The sequence below is a fragment of the Sorex araneus genome, chromosome 4 (genome assembly GCF_027595985.1).
Source record: "Sorex araneus isolate mSorAra2 chromosome 4, mSorAra2.pri, whole genome shotgun sequence".
NCBI lineage: Eukaryota > Metazoa > Chordata > Mammalia > Eulipotyphla > Soricidae > Sorex > Sorex araneus.
In genome coordinates this window covers 174,887,137-174,895,517 of record NC_073305.1, presented here as the reverse complement: position 1 = coordinate 174,895,517, position 8,381 = coordinate 174,887,137, and positions in this window count along the sequence as shown.

Below are 8,381 nucleotides of genomic sequence, written 5' to 3'. Positions count from 1 at the left end.
GCTTTCATGTTTGGGTTACAGTCTCACAATGATCAAACACCCATCCCTCCACCAGTGCACATTCCCCACCACCAATATCCTGGGTATCACCCCCCTTTCCCAGCCTCCCCCTGCCTCCATGGCAGACAATATTCCCCATACTCTCACTCTACTTTTGGGCATTATGGCTTGCAACACAGACACTGAGAGGTCATCATGTTTGGTCCATTATCTACTTTCGGCATGCATGTCTCATCCCAACTGGTTCCTCCAGCCATTATTTTCTTAGTGATCCCTTCTCTATTCCATCTGCCTTCTCCCCTCCACTCATGAAGCAGGCTTCCAGTTATGGGGCAATCCCCCTGGCCCTTGTATCTACTGTCCTTGGATGTCAGCCTCCTGTGATGTTATTCTATACTCCACAAATGAGTGCAGTGCTTCTATGTCTGTCCCTTTTTTTCTGACTCATTTCACTTAGCATGATACTCTGCATGTGAGAAAGACAAATATATTTTCACTCATATACGGATCATAAGGAGAAAGCAAACAAACTTTATAAAACAATGCTTAAGCTCTGACCAAAAAAAAAGTTTTTTTTAATGGTGTGCAGACGTCATTGGGCTACACTAACATGTGACAGGGACGAATGGAGACGTTACTGGTGCCCTCTCGAGCAAGTCGATGAACAATGGATAAGTGACAAGTTTCACTTTTTTATTAGTGAATCACCATGAGGTCCAGTTACAAACTTACAAACTTTCGTGTTTGCATTTCAGTCATACAGTGATCGTTTACCCAGCCCTCCATCAGTGCCCATTCTCCTCCACCAATGTTCCCAGTATCTCTCCCACCACCTCCACCCCATCCCCAACCATCCCACCCACTTCTGTAGCAGGGCATTCCCTTTTGCTGTTTCTCCTTTGGGTTGTTGTGGTTTGCAATAGAGGTATTTAGTGGGCATCATGTTTGGTCTATAGTCTACTTTCGGCATGCATCTTTCAACCCGAATGGGTCCTCTCAGCATCCTTTACTTGGTGTTCCCTTCTCTATCTGAGCTGCCTTTTCCCCCAGCATGTGAGGTCTGGCCAAAAAATTTGTTACCATAGAAGAAGTGGATGGAAAAAAATTGGTAGAGAGGGTCAATATGATAGTGTGAATTGTTCTAGAATTTTGTAGTAGAGATGTGATACATGCATTCATTAAAATGTGAAGCTATACTAAGACAGACAGTCTGAAAGCGGATGGAAAGCCAATTTTTCAAAATGTTAAGCAAAATTCTATATAAGATGTGATGTGTGGCCATGGGGCTGGAGAGGGTGCTTGCTTTATACATGGATGACCTGGGTTCGATCCACAGCATCCCAGATGGTCCCTCGGCACTGCCAGGAGTCATTCCTGAGTGCAGAACCAGGAGCAACTCCTGCGCATCAATGGTGTGGACCCCTCAAAACCAGTCAAAAATGCATGTCAGTGACAGGGTCAATTAAATATATATATATATATATATATATATATATATATATTTGGATCTTGGGCCACACACGATAGTGTTCAAGGCTTACTCCTACCTCTGTGCTCAAGGATCACTCCTCCTGGTGGTGCTCAGGGGACTGTATTTTGTGTATATACATTTGACCCAGTTTCTGTTGGACAGAGGTAGGGGCAGCAGGATTTGAAATCTCCAGTTCCCTATGTCTTTCATAGCACGTTGAAGGCAGAAGCACAATGTGTGACTTCATCCCAATTCCAATCTATTTTTGTAGTTACTGTGGTAAAGTTTCAACATATTTGAGCCTCAAAGGCATCATTTGCTCCTCCAGCTACTTAACACTCAAGTCAGGCTTCGGTATCTGAAATGCTTCCTTTGCTCTGACTCCTGTCTACTATTCAGTTTGAGCTAAAGAAGAAATTAAATTAAATAAATTTCTAAACTACATACTGACAATGCTGGGAGAGTCATGTTATCATTGCAAAAAGTTCATTCTTTGTGAGGAGTAGACTATGATGATCAAATATTCATGTTCATAATACAATGTTCTAATTAATTTAAACTTATTGAATAGCTTATTTAATAACTATAAAGCAAACCCCTAAACCCAAACCTGATAATATACCAACAAAAATTTTTATGGTAATTCCGTAGCTAAAGAGTGATCCTTAAAAGTAGGTTTTATTAATTTGGGATTTAGAATACTTAAAACAGAACTCGACCGACTCTGTCTTTCTGAGGAGAATTAGTTGTGAATATATGTATAAGCACTGTATGTACATCAAGGTATGTTATGCAGTGATACTATTTATAAAACACTCAAATCTGCAAATCTCTTATCATGTTTTATGTGTGTTACTAATGTAACTTTGGATGTCTAAATTTTTAGGGTTAGGATATATATTATTGATTTGCAAATAAAGAATATATTAAATATTTAAAAAAAATTTATGGTAATTAAAGTAAGTGATGCAAGCTAACTTTGATTTATACTCTCCAACATTGTTGAGCCCAGTTTAGTCAACTCAGCTAGTTTGTAGGCATTAAGAAAAAACAATCTTCCAAAGAGATCCATGACTCTTTTCCATATAAAATGCAAAGGACTATTTTAAAGAGTGTGTCAAGTCAACTCCTATTTGGAGACACGAAAGAGAAGACAATGGAGCACTGACCTGTAATATATACACCCTTGATCCCATAAGACCAGGATGGAACTCTGTGATCATCAAGTCATTGTGTTTTCAATTGCTGACTGGGCTTCTAGCATAAGGCATGGGTATGATTTGGACATTTCACAGCAACACCTGCAATCATCTGACAAGGGAGGGGACAGGGACTTCTCAGTGCATATACCAGGTCCACCCTCAGTGCTGCAGAGTCTCACGAGGAGGCAACACTTTCTTCAAACTCAACAACTGACATCCAACAGTGCTAATCCTATTTGAACAGTGATCTCCCAATTTATGGGACAAAAAGCAGTTTGATTTCTCTCTCTATATATATATAAATATCTATCTATATATATAGATATAGATATAGCACTGTAGTATTGTAGCACTGTTGTCCCATTGTTCATTGATTTGCTCAAGCGGGCACCAGTAATGTCTCCATTGTGAGACTTGTTACTGTTTTTGGCATATGAGATATGCCATGGGTAGCTTTCCAGGCTCTGCTGTGCAGGTGGGATAATACTCTTGGTAGCTTGCCAGGCTCTCTGAGAGGGACAGAGGAATCGAACCCAGGTCAGCCACATGCAAGGCAAACACCCTACCCGCTGTGCTATCACTCCAGTCCATATATATATGTGTCTATATATATGTATATATATATAATATGTATGTTTGGTTTGGTTTTTGTTTTAGGACCACACCAAATGGTGTTCAGGGCTTACTCCTGGTTCTGTGTTTAGGCATCAGTCCTGGCAGGACTAAGGGTGATGGGAATCAAACTGGGGTTGGCCGCATGCAAGGCAAGGGCCTTACTCATTGTACTAGGATTCCGGCTCCATCCCCTTCCCCACACCTTCTTCAGAAAGGCATGAAAGGTGACCTATTTTCACACATAGTCTAAACTACCTCTCTACTGAGCACCCAGAAAATGGCAGGTGAGTGATCTGCACGCTGATGAATGCATGTTCTTTTAAGCATGACCTGATCAAATACTTGATAATGTCTTTAAGTTCATAGTAAGTTCAAAGGGTTCATTCTGGTTGAAAGATCACATGTGCCACATAAAAATGTTCAAAGTTAAGAGTTTCCTGTGCTCTTTCTGGAGTCACTGAAACAAAGAAACCAAACCAAATTAATTGTGTAGGGTGAAAGGAGTCTGATGTGAACCGCATCAAGCCATTTCTCTGATGCTTACAAAGTCTATGAGGGGAAGCAAATTAGACAGAATTTCCTAACAAGACTACGAGATGGAGTCATGCATAAGAGCAAAAGGAGAAAAAAACAGATGCTTTCCATCAATTAATGGTTTCTTTGCTATAATCTAACGATGCAGCCACAACAATTTAAAATTGGTTTCAGTAATTATGCAGGCTCATTTTGTAGTAGGTATCACTGTAGACATTTCCAGATGATCCTGTTAGATTTCTTTTTTTTTTCTTTCTTTAGGTCACACCTGGCAATGCACAGGAGTCATTCCTGGCTCTGAACTCAGGAATTACCCCTGGCGGTACTCAGGGGACCATATGGGATGCTGGGAATTGAACCCGTGTTGGCCGAGTGCAAGGCAAACGCCCTGCCCACTGTGCTATCACTCTAGCCCCAGATCCTATTAGATTTCAAAATAAAGATTTCTGCTAAAGATAAACCAGGAGAGGGGCTGTAAGGTCGGGGATGTGACTCAGTGGTCCCACTTTCACATACCATTGTCTTATCAGTGTCAAGTTTTGGTTATCCAGCCAATGACTAAAGGGCATCTCGCAGGACACTGGTCCCCAGTACAGGTGTGCAAATGGTCTCATCTCCTTTGGTGGACACACTGGTTCTCCTGCTGTGGCAAAGGCAGCAGTGGTCCTTATATTCTCCCACTCAGCAGACTCATAATGCTGTTTTCCTAGGAGACTGGCAGACAAGACACTGGTTTGCCTTGTATCTGTGCCACCGCTTCTGGCAGGCCAAGCAGTGATAACGTGTAATGTGGAAGAACAGCTTCAGGAGTGGCCACATGGCCTCCCCGCACCCCCTGGCCCCCCTGCTCAGGTCAAAGACCCACAGATGGGGGTTAGCCTGGATTTCTGGAGCAGGGACAGGGTGGGGCTGGGGGTAGGGGTTCCCTCCTGGCCAAAGGCAGACAGATGCCTTTGGAATTTGGATGTTTCCTTCACAAAGCGCCAGTCCAGGGCGATTTAGAAGCACCGCAATTTCACTCAGAAGGGAAAAAAGAAGGATGGGTTTGTAAAGGACGTTGTTCAGGCATCCCGCCTGTTCTCAGAGCTGCGGAGCCCGCACGGGGAGATGAAGACCCGATAAATGGCACCAAAGGGGCATTCGCTGTGGATTAGTTTTCCCGAGGTATAAAACCTCCCCCAAATAATTTAGTAATGAAGACCTCTTCTGTGAACTGTCGACTTTATTTATCTGTTCTCCGTCCGTTCAGCGCTGGAGTCATTTGTACACTCTTTGTACAAAAGTGTCATATTCCCTGGGAATACAGTGCGCCGGATGGCTTTACAGAGGGAGGCGTCCTTTAAAGTCAACCAAAATGACAGTTTTTATCATATGGAATGTGACCCACAAAAATAGCTTTTTGAATTATCTCAGTGATAGACACATTCTATTTTGGCGGAGCAATCAGTATCATTATTTCTAACAAAGAGTAATATGCCATTTCTCAAAGCAGCTTTAAAACTCGGCTTGGGTGCATCATTGGGGGCTGTAAACAAGGTTATTTGGAGACACTGGTGCGCCCTGGATAAAATGAGATCTGGAGGCGTGGGGGGTGGGGTTGGGTTGGTGGTGAACTGATCAGGAGGTAAAGGACTTGGTCCACTGACAGCCAGGTGACCTTGGATGGGCCAACTTTTCCAGTTTGTCTGCTCTGCCAACTTAGAGGGGCTGGAGCGATAGCATAGCGGGTAGGGTGTTTGCCTTGCTCGCGGTGGACCCGGGTTTGATTCTTCCGTCCCTCTCGGAGAGCCCGGCAAGCTACCGAGATTAAGCACCCCCCCTACACACGGCAGAGCCTGGCAAGCTACCCATGGCATATTCGATATGCCAAAAACAGTAACAACAAGTCTCACAATGGAGACGTTACTGGTGCCCGCTCGAGCAAAATCTATGAGCAACGGGATGACAGTGACAGAGGTATTGCCTTGAAGAATTCCCTCTCAGTACTTCACCCAACTCCAAACAGAAGAGTTTATTCTGGGGAAAGAAGCATTGGCCAGGCTCCTGTGTTTGGATAATTTGAATTTCTATGTGAAATGATCTCCCCCACCCCACTTTCCACCCACCTGCAAGAAACAAGCAGGAAGTAATGAGCGGACCAAGTCCAAGGGCAACCAGCACCGCAGCCTCGCCAGTGCACGTGCGCGTGGGAAAGGTGGACCCAGGACACACCTGTGGGGCAGGTGTTGATGTCTTGACGATGCAGGTGTTTGGGGTAAGAGCCGCCTTGGCTCGGGCTTCCCTCCTGACCGCCGCGGGGAGAACCCTCCCTTTGCCCACTGCTTTTCCCCTGTGAGGTAGGGCACAAAGGCAGTGATAATCTAAGCAGTGCTGCCCCCTGCTGGAAGGAGTCATGCAACCCAACAAACCATGTTCCCCAGGCTTCTAGGGTCGGCGAGAATTGGAGAGAATTGGAATTCCAAGAAATTTGGAATTTTTGCAGTTTTGGAATTTCTTGGAATTCCAAAACAGCAATTGGAGATAATCCCGGTCATACCGTCCAGCTCCCCACCCCCCAAGCCTCACACGCTGCTGCCCGCTGTAGAGTGGAAGTTTCTCATCCAGCCAGGGAGGGAAAATGACTAGCTCAGGCCACAGCGTTCAGATGAGACCTCCTTCAATACGGCCCAGCTTGCAGGAACTCCCATCTTACAGATCCACACTCACAGTTCCCAAACGGAGAGTGTGCTCTTAACTGCATATGCTCTTACAAACACATTCGCGCGCACGCATACACACACACACACACACACACACACACACACACACACACACACACACACACACACACACACACACGAACTGAGAAGCTCTCTGGTGACTGATTTTTGTGAGACCAGTGAGAATTTTCCTTAAACAGTGAGGTCTGATTGGTGACATTTATGAGACCCTCCCCCCCCAAAAAAAAACCCTCTTGCATAGAATGTAAAATAATAAAGAATATTTAGTTACTATTCTAGAATTTAGTTGCTGAGGAAAGATTTCTTCCAGAACTAGAGCTAGTAATCTGAGGATGAAATGAAGAGAAATAAATGGGTATTTACAGAGTCAGGTGTTCCCAAGAGCAGTTTCAATTTTCTTTCACACATTAATTTTTTTAAGGCATGTAGCTAAGCTTTATTTACATTCAAATATACTAGAAATGATGAGAAAATGATGCATAAAGTTTTACTGGTCAAACCTGACTAGAAAGTTCAGAATCTCATAGTGGCTGGTCAAGGTTATTAGTGGATGTTTCCAAATATAAATTAATTTTCATTTATTACATACATTATAATTGATATGAACAAATTAGTCACTAAACCAGTCAACCCAACTGTGGTTTAATGACTAGTTCCAAGATGGTGTCCTCATTACAGACATGAGAATATAAGAGGTTTTCCACTTTCACATCTAATGCATTTCTCACAACTACACTACAGCATCAACTTGGCAGCATCTGTGCCAAAGTTTCCTTTCCTCCTTCATCATGACCCAAACCTCTGGCCTGGTTATTATTATCAACAAACTAATAATAGAATATTATTACACTGTATCACTGTAGCACTGTATCACTGTCATCCCATTGCTCATCAATTTGCTCGAGCAGGCACCAGTAATGCCTCCATTGTGAGACTTGTTGTTACTGTTTTTGGCATATCAAATACGCCACCGGTAGCTTGCCAGGCTCTGCTGTGCGGGCAAGATACTCTCGGCAGCTTGCCAGGCTCTCCTAGAGGGGTGGAGGAATCAAACCCAGGTCGGCCGAATGCAAGGCAAACGCCCTACCCGCTGTGCTATAGCTTCAGTCCAATATTATTACACAATAATATTATTAATATTATCTATTAGGTCATTTTGGTGAGTCCAAATTCAGTATAACTTTATAATAATATCATCAATAATTATAATATAAAATTATTATTAAGCATTGCATGACTATTTTTTTGTTTGTTTGGTTGTTTTTGCTTTTGGGGTCACACCCGGCGATGCACAGGGGTCACTCCTGGCTCTGCACTCAGGAATTACTCCTGGCGGTGATCAGGGGACCATATGGGATACCGAAATCAAACCCGGGCTGGCCCCGTGCAAGGCAAATGTCCTACCCGCTGTGCTATTGCTCCAGCCCCAAGCATTGCATGATTATTAATGTCAAGGTGAATAATAACTCTGACTTCGCCCATCCAGGCCTCTTTTTGACAGTACTCTGTTATTTCTGTTCTCAGTTCTGCACAAATTCCCCCAGTGAATAGTTTTCAGAGTTGTGTGCATGTGCATGTGTATAGTATATCCTGGTACATTTTAGTATATACTGCAAACTGAACAAAGTAACGGTTAAGGTTCCTGGAGATGAGTGCTGAGTCTTTTCAGTTTTGAAGGTTGTTGAGAAGTGCCTGGTATAACCTCCCAGGATAAGAATTCCAAAGAAGTGACAGATGCATTTCTTAAAAAAGTGATATTATCAGTGTTAAGCCTTGCATGAGACCCTGATTTGATCCCTGGCATTGCAAAAGGGTCCCAAAACACGGCCAGAAGTGATT